The sequence below is a fragment of the Rhinichthys klamathensis genome, unplaced genomic scaffold (assembly GCF_029890125.1).
Source record: "Rhinichthys klamathensis goyatoka isolate OS25496 unplaced genomic scaffold, OSU_Roscu_1.1 h1tg000014l_1, whole genome shotgun sequence".
Taxonomy (NCBI): Eukaryota; Metazoa; Chordata; class Actinopteri; order Cypriniformes; family Leuciscidae; genus Rhinichthys; species Rhinichthys klamathensis.
Window position 1 is genome coordinate 928,550 of NW_026606566.1, and position 15,021 is coordinate 943,570.

The 15,021-nt window shown below is 38.7% G+C and overlaps 1 protein-coding gene across 1 annotated transcript in view; it reads left to right on the top strand.

The window, feature by feature from the left end:
• dock10 (dedicator of cytokinesis 10) overlaps positions 1-15,021 on the top strand; it is a 141,282-nt gene that overhangs the window by 408 nt on the left and 125,853 nt on the right. The gene's annotated exons all lie outside the window — the stretch shown is intronic.

The window sequence follows — 15,021 nt, forward strand, 5'->3', positions numbered from 1 at the left end:
AGAATCTCTCTTTTGCCAAATATTGTAACGATTCGTTTTCACGCATGTAGTGAGGTCATGCCAGACACATTCTGCGGCGAATGATTGTGGAAGTTGTAAATGAACAAGGTGAGTGTTCGAAAATGACTGTGTCTGTGGGCCAGTAATGGCCTCTGTTAGCGGTGCATGTCTTGTTTTGGATCTATAACGATGTTCTTCAACAAATAAACCGCTCAGTGACGTTCGCAGTGAAAACGCCGCAGAGGAATGTAGTGCTGGGCTGTAGCAGTGAGAGCGGTTTCCAACCCTGGCTTCCCCTCTTCAGCACTGCACATTTTGGACGTCTCTCTTATCTGACACACCCACTCCAGGTCTTGGAATTAATGATCAGTTGAATCCATAATCAGGTGTGTTTGATTGAGATGTCATCTGAAGTGTGCGGTGTACTGGGGGCTCCAGGGCCAACGGCTTGGTTGTTAATGAATACAATGGCAAGGATTGATGATATTAATATAGTATTATTGATTTGCAGTATAGTTCTAGCCTCATTCATTAATGCAGTTACACAACATATGAACATGCGAATGCAATTACAAAACTTTAGTGCTGCTGCAACTAAACATTGTACTGTAGTTACTTATTTTTTGTCTTTTTTACAAGTGCACATTTATGTTTTGCAATGTATTTCACTATACCTTAAATGTAAGGAGTCTGTTTAAATGTAAGTTTTGAGTGAAAAGGTGCCGTAGGGTGGTTTCACGCTGTAGGATTGCAGAATGACTGAAAAGGTTATCATCAAGATGGTCATTTTATTTTGTATTTCCATCCTCTGCCACGTTTAACTAATGGCACAAATACATATGTGAGCATTGTTAGAATGTGATTTTATTACCATAGATAGCCATAGATAGATGTGTTAACATTCAATCAACTAGTTTGGACATTTTGTTTTCTTTCACGAGCAAGGACCACGCCACAACTATGAATGTTGGAGAATTATTTATTGAAGAAAGTTGGAAATGGAAGGGGGAAATGGATGGTAGTCCGGTTGATCTGGGCGTCTGGTGTTGGTGGCCGGGAGACTCAGAGAGCCCAGAGAGAAAACAAAAAAATGATCATTGGTAATGGCCTTCTTTTATTCTTTCCTTGACCATGTATCTAAAACCAAATCTGAGACATTACCAATCAGCAAATTACAGATGTCCCCACTGTAGGCCTAAAGGTAAACCTCTCCGCCAATAGGCTTCGGTCACAATCAGCACTTTTGTGACTTTAGTCATTGCAAATAGTAACAATGGGGTTTTTGTCAAATGTATTTTATAAATGTTCAACCCTACATTGTAGTTTTTATTTTGTGTATGTTTGCATGAGTTTGTGTGATATCTATGAGAAATTTGAATACAAGTGACACTGACTGGCACTCTGTGTTGCTCTGTCCATTGTTAAGGCAGGGAGATAACATAAGGTTACAACATAACTTTCTGAATCATTCATTTCATTTTATGAATGTCATTCCAGCAATAGCTACAAAACCAAAATAAATATAAATAATAAATGTTTATAAATGTCTTTATTAAAGGATTATGTCACATTGCCAGTGATTGGCACTAAGTTGCTGATCCCTGATATAAATATAAAAGACAAAAACTCATACAGGGGCCTTTTTTGTCCCAATATCTTGAATTTTTGCGGCATTCTCACTGCATTCTTAGGTTACATCACTTTTTGTTGGTTTGGAAGTTTGAGCATTTCAGTTGTTTGTGCTTAAGTAGATTGGGGGGAACAAAACAAACCACTCCAGTGTCCAAAATGCAGCATATGCTACATAGTGACCATGAGGGTCTTTTAAGGAGGATCTTCTCAGGAGTCTTCCAGTCTGATTCCAGAGCCTTCTTCTTTGATATTTTGCTTTGTACATCTTCATTTTGTTTGGATGGATGTGTGTTGGCACGAAGAACCAGGTCAGCAGAATCAGGCCTGGTGTGAGGCACCTTTTTGCTCTCTTTGCATTTTATCTTTCACCAAGTCTCTCTTCTGCCATCATGACTGACTTTGACCGCAAGTAGATGTAGATTTCTCATGAGATAGCTTAAACACACTGCTGTGTTTGAGTATTTGTGGGGCAGACATGTTGGTAACTGAACTCGATGCAAAAGAAGAGCAGTTATTTTTATTTTCAAGCTACATAGATGAACAGTTTCAACTGGTAATTGTAACATTTCAAACTAAACCATAACTATAACTATACAGTTGTGGTCCGAATTATTGGCACCCCTGATAAATATGATATAAAAAAAACTGCATTGTTTATCCTTTTGATCATTCATTCAAAAAATTAGCAAAACTCTAACCTTTCATTGAAGTAAAATAATTGAAAGTGGGGGGGAAATCACATTTTGAAAACACCGCTATAATTATTGGCACCCTTTTATTAAATACTTTTTGCAACCTCCTTTTGCTCTGAGTTTTCGCCTAAAAAAAAAAAAATATATATATATATATATATATATATAACTGCTTAAATCGTATAGTTTAAACCAGTGTTTCTCCTGGAGGACCCACAGGATGCACATTTTGAAAGTCTCATCTTTCTGACACCCATTACAGGTCCTGGAGTTTCTTGTAACGAGCCGATGCGTTGAATCAGGTGTGTTTGATTAGGGCGACAAAGAAAACGTGCAGTGTTAGGGATCCTTCAGGAGCAGGGTTGAGAAACACTGGTTTAAACCAGTAGTTCTCAACTCTTTGCACATTTTGTATGTCTCTTTTATGTGGCACATGTTGCTCTCTCCTAATGAGCTGATGGTCTGAATCAGGTATATTAAATGAGGAAGATATACCAAATATGCAGAGCAGAGGGTCCACTGTAGTACTTTAAGCAGCTTGTGGCCAAAACTGATTGGTACTTTTGAGCCTGTTTACACCTGGTCACTTCATGCGTTTTTACTTATCGGATATCTATCTTGCAAATTGAACAGAGTTCACATCAACGAAAGCAGATATGAGTATTTTATTCATCATCAGCTAATTTCAAGATCAAAGACCACAATAGACGAAAGAGCGGCAATGCGGCATCAGCACTGGTAAGATCATTGAGACTCATTTCTTTTTATGAAGATGATTGTGTTTTGAGTATCTGCGACTTACTTTCAGTTTCACTTGCAGCAGTTTGCGATTTGGCATGCCGAAGAGATACTCGGCTCATCTGCAGCGATGTGTGTTGCAGTAGCACTGTCATATCTGGCATATCTGGCATATTTCATATAGCCTATAACACACTCTCACATGTTTATTTTTTTTACATTTTGGGAGGAGTATAATTTACATATGTGGTTTCAACAAGCAGAAGCATTTTGTCCAGTTTCATCTATAATGCATCTCAGACCACCTCCTGAAGTGGTTTGAGTGATCGGATTTAAATCCATCTCGAAAGTGTTTCAGAGGGCATTTATACCTGGTCTTTTCACGAATGAACAGATATCCGATCAGAGAAAACGCATGAAGTGACCAGATGTAAAAAGGTGCTTTGATATTGACCCCCCCTTTAGGGACTTCATATTCCATTTTCGTTCATCAATTATCTTTGAAACTTGTTCAGTTTATATCTCAGTTGTTAAATCTTTTTATACTTATACACATATTTACATGTGAAGACATTTACTGGAAATAAATGCAGTTAAAAGTGAGAGAATATTTCTTTCTCTGCTGAGTTTAGTCCCAAATAACTTGTATCATGTTAATCGATAGCTCATTTTTAACTGTCAGATTTAAGCGGATCAAAACCTTTTTTATTGTTATAATTAAACAGCATTTCACTGGTTATTTTTACTGTTCATGTGTTAAACATCTATTTAGCAACAGTGACTCTTTGGTTGAAGAGATGGTCCCTCTAAAAAACGACAACTGGACAAACAGCAAAAATAAGCCTGAGCCAGTTAAATACATATTAAGAAGATGTATTAAGTATAGCCCTTCTGCATAGTGTCGCATCTGCGGTCCCCCACTGCAGGCTGTTTGCAGTTTTAGGGGCATGTGATAAGTCAGAGGGCACTCAGTGAGGTTGTATTTAAGGCTTTGTTTTGGGAATGAAGGCCAATAGAGCACATAGCTGTGGGAATGAAAATGTTCTCTCTTAACCATAACATTTGCAGGAAGTCTAAATCTTGTCTACATTTTGTTTCTTTTTTTTTACTCAAGACTTGTTAATTTTTCCATCTATACCTCCCAATCCTGTCAAACCTCTGTTTTATAATACTATACATTAACTTTATTCATTTATTTCACTTTTCAAACGAAGAAAACAGTCTCGTAGTTTGAACTGCACTCTGAAGTCATACAGAAACCTCTTGCACTTCCCCCACTCTTCCCTGCCTATGGCACTTAATGAGAGCTAGGTCAACCTGGGTCGCACCCGGGGGTGGGGGATTTCTCTAATTGCTCACTGCTAGTTAACTGCAACTGTTTGGGTTCTTGGTAAATTACATTATTTGCGTCAGTGATTCTTGCAGATAATTCTGCTCTCATGTTGAAGAAAGAAGCAGCTCCATTTATACAGAAGCTCATACAGGGTCATAAGTTTACATACATTTGGCAGAATCTACAAAATGGGAACAAAATTAACTAAATCACTGCCCTGAATAAGCAATTTCAAAGACACAAGACAAAATAATTGCTGAATTAAAAAAAACACCCTGACCAAAAAGTTTTTTAGTCCTGTTAATATTTTCTGAGATATAGTTGTTCACGAGTCCCTTGTTTATCCTGAGCAGTTAAACTGCCCACAGTTCTTTAGAAAAATCCTTCAGCTCCTTTCCAGCATTTGAGATCTATATAGCCAATCAAATCATTGTGTTGTTGCTATTTGCCATTTTGTCCGTCAAGCTTTAAAGTTTACAGAACTGTCATTACCTTTTTTGGCAAATTACTTTAACTGTAAAAAGGTATTATGACATGTAATTTGGATACTAGGCATCCAGATTAGCTAGTTAAAGGAGTTTTGTTAGTTATCTTCCAGAAATTAGCCAGTAATCTTGAAAAATAAAGCAATTGATCAGACTTGTTCTTTATGATATTGACTTTCATTTACTTGTATCATTTTTTCAATTATTTTCCAGTAAACGCATAGCTAAAGTAGTTCCAGGCAGGTCTTGACTGCATTACACTTTCATTAGGCCAAATTCAGTTATTTCAAAGGACCTTCAGGGCCTGGTGCCAGCGTAAACGAAGCTCGGGACAGTTGACAGAACTGTCACTTGCCCAATGATGTCAGTGCTGCTTCATCATTTGCACATGTTTTTAAGCCTTGCCAATTTAAAAATGTAAGCACAAAAAGACGCGAAAGAGAACTCAATTCGGTACTTACATGCTCTTTGAGAAGTCCCTTTCGAGGAAACTTGACGCTGCATCAAGGTGTTGCTGTTATGGGAACGCGTCCCGGAGTGACCGGTGTCTAAAGCACATGTAGAACAAACAAATCTTGATTGGCCTCGGGCATGCCTGCGGGCCTTCCTTTACAGGAAATCTGTCTCTAGGGCTCGTCTAGTTGTCATGGTCTCCTCTGACATTCAAGGCTACGTTGTGGTCGTCTCAGGGTGCAGGTCTAGATACAGACCAGATCCGGCTGACTACTGTAACCTCGGGATAAGGATGAGACAAACAGATAATGTTAGGATAGATGTCATTCCTCTTACGATGTAACAAGTACATCGGGTGTTATGGGAAGTGTTCCCGGTTCCGGTTGACCTAATTTATGCAGCCTAACAATCGTTTAAGGGATTTAAATAATAGAAATGTGATGGTTTGTTATGTGAAGACTATGTTAAAAAGATGGGTCTTTAATCTAGATATATAAACGAACAACACTAGGAAGACTATTCCAGAGGTTGGGTGTTAAACACGAAAGTGATCTACCACCCACAGTCGATTTTGATACTCTGGGTATTATCAACTGCATACACGTGCATACGTGCATACAACCATTAGTGAGTCAGATCCTCTAAATTCAAGGTCCTCAAGATTATGCTCCAAACACTGGATGACTTTCAAGAATATATAGCATCAACAATTTAAACATTTGTTCCAAGAACAATTAAATGCTTCAATGTTTTAATTACTTTAATATCATTAACAATATGAGTTGTATGTAAATATGTTCGTTCCAGTAACTATGAAATGCTTTAATGTTTGATGTACTTTTTTACATTAATATTATATTAACAATAAAATGTGCTTCTGTAGCTATTTGTGTCTGTGTATTGTCTTAAATATTCATAATGTCAAGGGCAGCAGACATAGTGATTTGGTATAACCAGCCTTGGTCATTCGGTAAAACCAATATATAGTAAATATTTAAATTGAATAATTTTGTTTTTAATAACTAAAGGAACTACAATAATACAAATGTAAAGCTGATTAGGCTTTTTTTCTACATTTCCCCTTTTTTCATTTCCCTGTGCAATGTTTTACTTGAATATGTTGGAGGGTTTTTGAGTAGTCCAATAAAATGAATACATTTATGAGATCAGTGATAATGTTATTTTATACACTCACCTAAAGGATTATTAGGAACACCATACTAATACTGTGTTTGACCCCCTCTCGCCTTCAGAACTGCCTTAATTCTACGTGGCATTGATTCAACAAGGTGCTGAAAGCATTCTTTAGAAATGTTGGCCCATATTGATAGGATAGCATCTTGCAGTTGATGGAGATTTGTGGGATGCACATCCAGGGCACGAAGCTCCCGTTCCACCACATCCCAAAGATGCTCTATTGGGTTGAGATCTGGTGACTGTGGGGGCCATTTTAGTACAGTGAACTCATTGTCATGTTCAAGAAACCAATTTGAAATGATTCGAGCTTTGTGACATGGTGCATTATCCTGCTGGAAGTAGCCATCAGAGGATGGGAACATGGTGGCCATAAAGGGATGGACATGGTCAGAAACAATGCTCAGGTAGACCGTGGCATTTAAACGATGCCCAATTGGCACTAAGGGGCCTAAAGTGTGCCAAGAAAACATCCCCCATGCCATTACACCACCACCACGAGCCTGCACAGTGGTAACAAGGCATGATGGATCCATGTTCTCATTCGGTTTACGCCAAATTCTGACTCTACCATCTGAATGTCTCAACAGAAATCGAGACTCATCAGACAAGGCAACATTTTTCCAGTCTTCAACTGTCCAATTTTGGTGAGCTCTTGCAAATTGTAGCCTCTTTTTCCTATTTGTAGTGGAGATGAGTGGTACCCGGTGGGGTCTTCTGCTGTTGTAGCCCATCCGCCTCAAGGTTGTGCGTGTTGTGGCTTCACAAATGCTTTGCTGCATACCTCGGTTGTAACGAGTGGTTATTTCAGTCAAAGTTGCTCTTCTATCAGCTTGAATCAGTCGGCCCGTTCTCCTCTGACCTCTAGCATCAACAAGGCATTTTCGCCCACAGGACTGCCGCATACTGGATGTTTTTCCCTTTTCACACCATTCTTTGTAAACCCTAGAAATGGTTGTGCGTGAAAATCCCAGTAACTGAGCAGATTGTGAAATACTCAGACCGGCCCGTCTGGCACCAACAACCATGCCACGCTCAAAATTGCTTAAATCACCTTTCTTTCTCATTCTGACATTCAGTTTGGAGTTCAGGAGATTGTCTTGACCAGGACCACACCCCTAAATGCATTGAAGCAACTGCCATGTGATTGGTTGATTTGGTAATTGCATTAATGAGAAACTGAACAGGTGTTCCTAATAATCCTTTAGGTGAGTGTATTTCTTCTGTGTTACACACTATATACCATCTCAACATCAATGTCAAATCAGATTTTTTCATGAATAATTATCTGTAAATTAATAATTTTAAATATACTCATGGTTAAACCGAATGACTTTTTTGGTGACAAATTTTGTCCATCTTGTGAAAAATGACAAAAGCAGTGTTAATTGATTACAAAACCCACATAATCTCATTGTTAACACTTAGTAAAACTAAAAAATGGTTTCAAAATTAATTATATCTCCATTAATTATTTTTACACTTTTAAAAACCTTATTCGTCAGTGACCCAAAAACATGATATCAGAGATATTAAAAGAGATCAATACATCATGGTTGCTTAAACCAATTAGCATTAAGCTGTGTCGTCAAGCAAGTCGTTTCCCATCATGCTTTTCATCAGCACAGTCGGTGGAGAGCAACTGCGCCCGACTGCAGAATCCGACAAGTCCGTCTCGCCGTTTTTTGACATAAGTCAGCATGACATCAGAGCAAGGCGGACCGCACTCAGACACATTTCTAACCGGCATGCATCTCGCAGTGATCACCGGTGATCGGTTCTGCGCAGATTTTGCTCATCTCAAACAAGCCTTTTTCTGTTCATCACAGTGATGTCAGCAATACTAGTCAAGTCATTTGGATTAATATCACCCTACCTTTAAGTCATTTTTGATTCTTTAAAGTTTTAGACTCAATGGACAGTTACAATATAGACAGAATCAGTTGAAATGTTCTTCAAAAGTTTTTTTCTTTAATACTGGCTACCCACCCAGAATTTCTTTTTGGTCTGCTGTTTAGATTATCTTGCATGTTTAATGTAATAGGGCGTTGCTTCAGACTTGATAGGGGAGATTTCTGAATGCCCTTGAGGGTGTTATGCTGCGTTTAGGACATGCTGTCTGGAGTTTACAACCCAAAGGGAATAATGCTGCACTCTCGCCATCTTTCTGTCTTGACTCTGTGCTTAAATGTCACTAAACCATGTCTTTATTAGAATCGCACAACAGTGTCTGTGTGCCCTGCAACACTATCGCTCTGTAGCCATCACTTACTATCCATGCTCTTGCTGTAGGGACGAATGCTGACCACGTACAGCAATTGAAACATTACTGCACCACCCCCATCCCCATCTAGTTGGACAAAATAAAATGCATCAGTGTCTGAAATGTTACAATACAGTTTGGGCTGCAGATTTAAACTCAGTTGAGCAAACCAATTATCAGGGCCTAAGCAGTTACAGTGAAACTGATTGTTCCTCTAAGGATTATTACAGTTTTTAATACGATTTTGTGTTGGGTTAAAACCAGAGAATCCAGAGGAAACCTATGCCATCAAAGGAGAACATGCAGATTCCCACAGAAAGGCCTCTTAGCTCAACCAGAACTCAAACCAGGGACCTTGCAGGTTAGTGAGAGGGAGAGTCATGGGCGTCAGTTTGGTTTGAAATGTGCTGGGGACAGAGATGCATTCGGAAGTGCATTTTCAAAAGTGCTGGGTACAATGACACATTCATTTTTTTTCTCTCTTTCGCGCAGGTCATGTTTTGAAAGACAATGTACTGTAGCTTACTGATGTAAATAAATAAAAATGTATACAAAGATGTGATGATGTCCGCCCAAAAATGTGATGGGTGGGGTGGTTAAATAGTACTTTGGGTTAAATTGGTCGTAGGCCTACAATGAGATCTAATATGTTGTTAGTGTCATGAATTTTCACGTGAATAAATACATAGATCAGCCTGTTATACGCATGTACTGTAATGGTCTAGTGGCAGAATTATTGCCAAGCGTGTCGGATGTTCTGGGTTCTAATCCACACTCGAATAGTTTTTCCCCCCTCATCAAAACTGATGTTTATCAGTGGTTGTATATCAAGCAGGGATGCGTTTGTTTGCATTTCGTTTCGCGATTTCACCGGAACGAATAGAGAATCTCCGCAACGGATTGAAGCGCGCCTCCGAGTGAAGACATTGCCGCGCGTGCGCGAGCCACAACAGTACACTGTATCCGCGCCACTGATCGCAGAGGCAACGAGCACATGATCACTTGATTAAAAAAACAACATGTTAGCGCTAGATCGCCTCTTATTTAACAAACGAGCGAAACGAATGCTCTGCTAGATAACTGGAGATGTTTTATTTGTATTGGTAGGCTACATCCGTACCGCGAGATGTTTCAAAAGGGGTGGGGACAAAATCGACCCTGGCAAATAGTGGTGGGGACATGTCCCCCCCATCCCCCCCCGTAAATGACGCCTATGGGCGGAGAGTGAACGGCAATTGTAATTTGAGAATCTGAAATTAAGGTCAGAGAGCCTGAACTGGAGTTGGTAAAGTTGGCTCATGAAAAAGAGAGCTTAAATGTGCTGTTGGAAGGTAGAATCCAGAGGAGGTATTTTTAAGATCCAGTAAATGTTGGTATAAGTCAACTGTCTGATTTAGCGAGATTCGAGAATAATTAAAAATGCTAACAAAATTGAATGAAAGGGATCCAGATCATTTCCAGGATCCAGATCCCTCATCATTTGAAAATATTGCAAAATAATTAGCACTGGGATAACTTGGCATCCACATTGTTATTACAGAGTGTTTATTGGGAAAGCCCAGGAAGCATTTACGTATATCTTTGTCAGTACCGGATAGGAGCAATTACATGGCCACGAAAAAAGCAAAGTGTATGAATGAACCACAGTCTACAAGCTTCAGGGACTAAGGAATTGGAGGAAAGGAGACAAGAAAATGCATGTAGAGGTGACTGTAGAGATGACAGTTTTTTTTAACTGATGGTGTAGCATGATTGAAGTGAAAATGTTTTAGGGTTTCTGTGACTTATTTGTATTGTAACAATATAAAAACATCATTCCAGATCATTTTGCTACTTATATAAGCAAACATGAAGTAAAAACACCTGCTGATTCTTCGTTTCTAAATGAGTTAGCACTTACCCTCAAAAGAGCTACAACGTATTTTTTTAAGGGACAGTATTGTCCAGGGCTGCATTCTACTTCTCTACAATCTACTTAGAATTACGATGCTTTTAGGAAAAGCAGCCTTAAAGGTGCAGTCACACTTACTGTTAAATTTTTTACTTTTCTTCCAAGCTCAAAACATTTAAACTGATTCTAAGTCCATTTGTAACTACTGTTTTAATAAATGACACTGAGAAAACGTGGGACGTGCTGCGTGCTAAAAAATTCTGTGGACATCACCTGTTGTTCGTTGCTCTGCTGAAACCGTGTCAGTAACTTGTATTTGATTGTCTAGATGGTGTTTGACTTAGCAGATATAACTATAACAGCTATAACAGCTTTCATTGGCCAAGGACCTCCCAGAGGTTGTCTGACTGACATGTAACGCAACCAATCACACTTTGTTTTGTTCCGCGTCATGTTTAGGGGTGTGAAAGTTTAAAGTCGATGTCTCTACAATAACAGACCAGTGTGTAAAACTCTTAAGCCCCGTTCACACTACAAGCAACTTTGTCGCTGCAGGTCGCCAGTGGCTGCGCTGGAGGGCGTTCCCACCACTGGTAGCCTAGTAATGTTTGTGAGTGACATTCACGGATGTTACTCTATGTTAGACAACAAATACGTTTTCTTGCCGCTACAAACAAACATTTTGGAAGGAAAAGTCTAAATATAAATGGAATCAGTACATAAAATGCATAATATTAAAGATGAACGAGAAACAGTGAGTGCTCTTTGCCATTGCGGCTATTTAACTGCAGCAAACAGGCAAATACCGGTCTATCTGGGTTCCCGAAACCATTCAGGCACGGAGTCAGTACGGTGAATACCACTACATGTACACGGAGATATATCATAAATTATAGGACAGTTTCTGACTGCTAAAATGACCTTCTCGTTCAACTTGCCTCGGTCAGACTCAGCACAGAAGAGTTGACACGCTCCACTGACTTCACTCCTATTGGTTGTCGCTCCCGAAAGTTGTCACTCTTCATTTGCATAAAGTTAAACAGATCTCAACTTTGTCGCGTCGCTAGACACGCCCCACCGGTCGCCAATGGTCGCTGTCGCGCGTGTCGCCGGAAATCGCCCGCTCCCCATTGAAATTAATGGTATCGTGTCGCTTTGTCGCTTGTAATGTGAACGGGGCTTTAGACATATTTTAAAGACTCTAGGCTCGAACTTTACATACTTCACATACTTTTGAAAATCAAGTGTTTAGATGATCCTGATAAGCGCTCATTGTCACAGTTGTGAAGACGCCGGCATTCTTCTTCCATGAGGGGGTTTGGCGTCGCGGCATCTTTGTTTCCAGGCGGACCGTTAAGAACGCGACACACACATCTCCCAGATATTTTGTGGAATTAAACCAATCCGATGACGACTTTGAAAATCCTGAAGTGTTTCAAGTTAATCTTGCCATATGCATCAGCCTTTCAGCCAGCGGCCCGTGTGCGTCACCTGAGGGTGAGACTAAGATGGTGTTGACTCACTGCCTTTGTCGAAATCTGTGTCTAAGTACAATGGTGACGTATCAAACTACACGTCAAACGAAATGTACAGAGTGCATATTTAGAGCTGCTCCAGTACAGTGGTATAGTACTCACATGATTGCTTTCCTGTAATGATATAGGGAACACTTGTTATGGAATCATGTAACATGTAACAAGCACATGCAACAGAAGCTTTCTCCTCACTGTCAAGTAACATTATAAAGTATGTGAATCATTTGACTTTCTTTGCTTTTGAAATATATCCCCACCTATGGAAAGTCTGGTCGACAGAGTGTTATTAACAAAACAGTTATTGTAAGAGTAGGTTTATCTGAAAATAGTATCGTACTTGTCTACACTTTAAACAGCATTTTGTTGAATATGGAACACTATGGCAACAGTTTTCTTACCTGTAAGCGACGGCGTTTTGCTTAAGGGGGTTGGCCCGAACTGACAGAATGGCAGATTTTTCAGAGTTTTTTTCAGATTTTCTGTTGCAGCGTTCTCTCCATATATACCATCATTTGCAGTCTTTAGCCACTTCCTTCCATGTGCCTTTACTGGAAACTGAAAATATCTTTGAATTCTTTGCACCCGTACAAAAGTCAACACCATTATGACTACAATTTTGCTATGAAGTATTTCCTACCAAAGCACGGAGCAATTGACTCTGCTAAGCGAATCCAAACTGATGCAAAGATGAAAAAAAAGGAACCCTGGGGTTTTATATACAAGAACTTGACATGATTTTAAAGAACCTTTTATGTCAAAAAGGTTTTATATAAGGAGATATTATGTTTTTAAATGATTGTTCAACACTTTCATGTTTAATTGATTATTTCAATTTTGTGATAAAGTATTTCAAAAAGTGATAAAGTATGTGTACGAGCTGTTTAATTCATAACATTTTATTTAGAAATTAATTACTAAATTAAAATTAAAACTAAATCCATGAAATGATCCATGATGGGAATCCCTAAAAGGTCCCATTCAGTATATGAAGCGCCTGACTGAACCCTTTAAGGTTCTATATGGAACCTTTTATTCTGAAAGTGTAACAGAATAGCCACTGGTGTACTTCATCAAATTAACTATGAACAGTTGTTTGTTTTCTAATGCAGTGACATTCAGACAATGCTTGTGCTTTAAGTCTCTAAATACTTACTCACTGTACTTTTGAGGAGTTACCATAGATTTTCATAAATTGTTCTAATATTTATAATTACTACACTGTAACCCTAACTCTTACGGACATTATTTGGCATTTACATGATTTTTTTTTTAGTCAAGAAGACCATACTCGGGTTAGATTTAAAGGGTTAGCTCAATTCTGTCATTATTTACTCATTCTTAAAGCGATTTCTGTGCGATTTCAGCAAGGTTACCAACTCACACTGTACGAGTAAATCTCATGCGATGTAAAGCCAAAGCTCACGATTTATGTGCTCACACTATACGTATGAAATATGCGCAATAACCCATTTCCCATGATAATAAAATTAGTAGACTAAAAATTAAGTAAATAAAGTGAAAAGTGAAAGAAGTAAATGAATGATCAAGTAAATTAATAAAAGAGGCGGTGGTGTATATGTACACAGGTGGCTTGGAAGACTTGGGTAATATGGTTTATCAATTTTGCAACATGAACTGGAGGTAAGCAACAGTTTGCTAAATTGCAGTTACAGAACTTAAAGATCTCCTTCTTTTTGTTTTCTTTCAAATGAAATGGTTTAACTTCTGTGTTCGCGCAGGCGCAGCGAGGAACAAAACACTGAGATTAGGGCAAACGACTCTATCAACTTTACGATACCCTTACAAGGGGCGACCTAAATTTCTGACATGCCAGAAATGCATCCGACCATCCGATTGCTGGTTGGGAGAGGATTACCGCCTCTCATTTCCCCCTATTCACTGCAAGAACACTGCACGACACACGACAAAGCTGAAAATCGGCCCGACTCAAAAAAAGAGTTGCATGAATCCGAATTTGGCTCAAAATCTGACAAAACTCGCACAGTGTATGCCCAGCCTTACAGTATGTGTCGCCAAACCGCAATTATTTGTTCTTCAGAACCCAGAATAAGATTTATTTACAGAAAGTTGGGTAACGCTTTAGATTACAGCCCGGAAAGTACTGCGTAATTAAAGCGATTTTACAGCGTAACCTTCGGTAATTATAGTGTACCTATAACGTACTTACAATATAAGTATAAGGGAACAATATTTTAAGTTTGAGGAATAAAGGGGTAACATATAAAAATATTTATACTGTAAGTATTATAGAACTAAGGGGTTCTTATTCTACTTTTATGATATAACAATCTTACATTTGGGAGCAATTTAGCAAGAACATACCTTTTTGAAATAATGGTGAACCAGCATACTGACTGTATGGGCTTTTTAAAAATTACAGGGTACATATCTATGCATTTATAAAGTAATCTTTTTAACAAAAGTGCACTGAAAACGAAAACTATTGCAACTTTTGCTTAAATATTGGGGAAAGATACTCTTGTTTCATGTAGTGGTGCTTGTTACCCACTTGTTCCATGTAGTTACAGGGTAAGTGTGACATTGCGGGCTGTAAATTAAAGTGGTGCTTGTTACCCTTTTGTTCCATGTAGTTACAGGGTAAGTACAATAAAAATGCATACACAATCTTATATCACTGACTCGGAAACCTTTATTTATTGTACAAGCACCACTTACCCTGTAACCACATGAAACCAGATATATTTCCCAGTATATTAAAAAAATTGCAATAGTCTTAGCTTTTCTTGCATTGAAACATGTAAGCCCAAACTTAAACATCTGCAC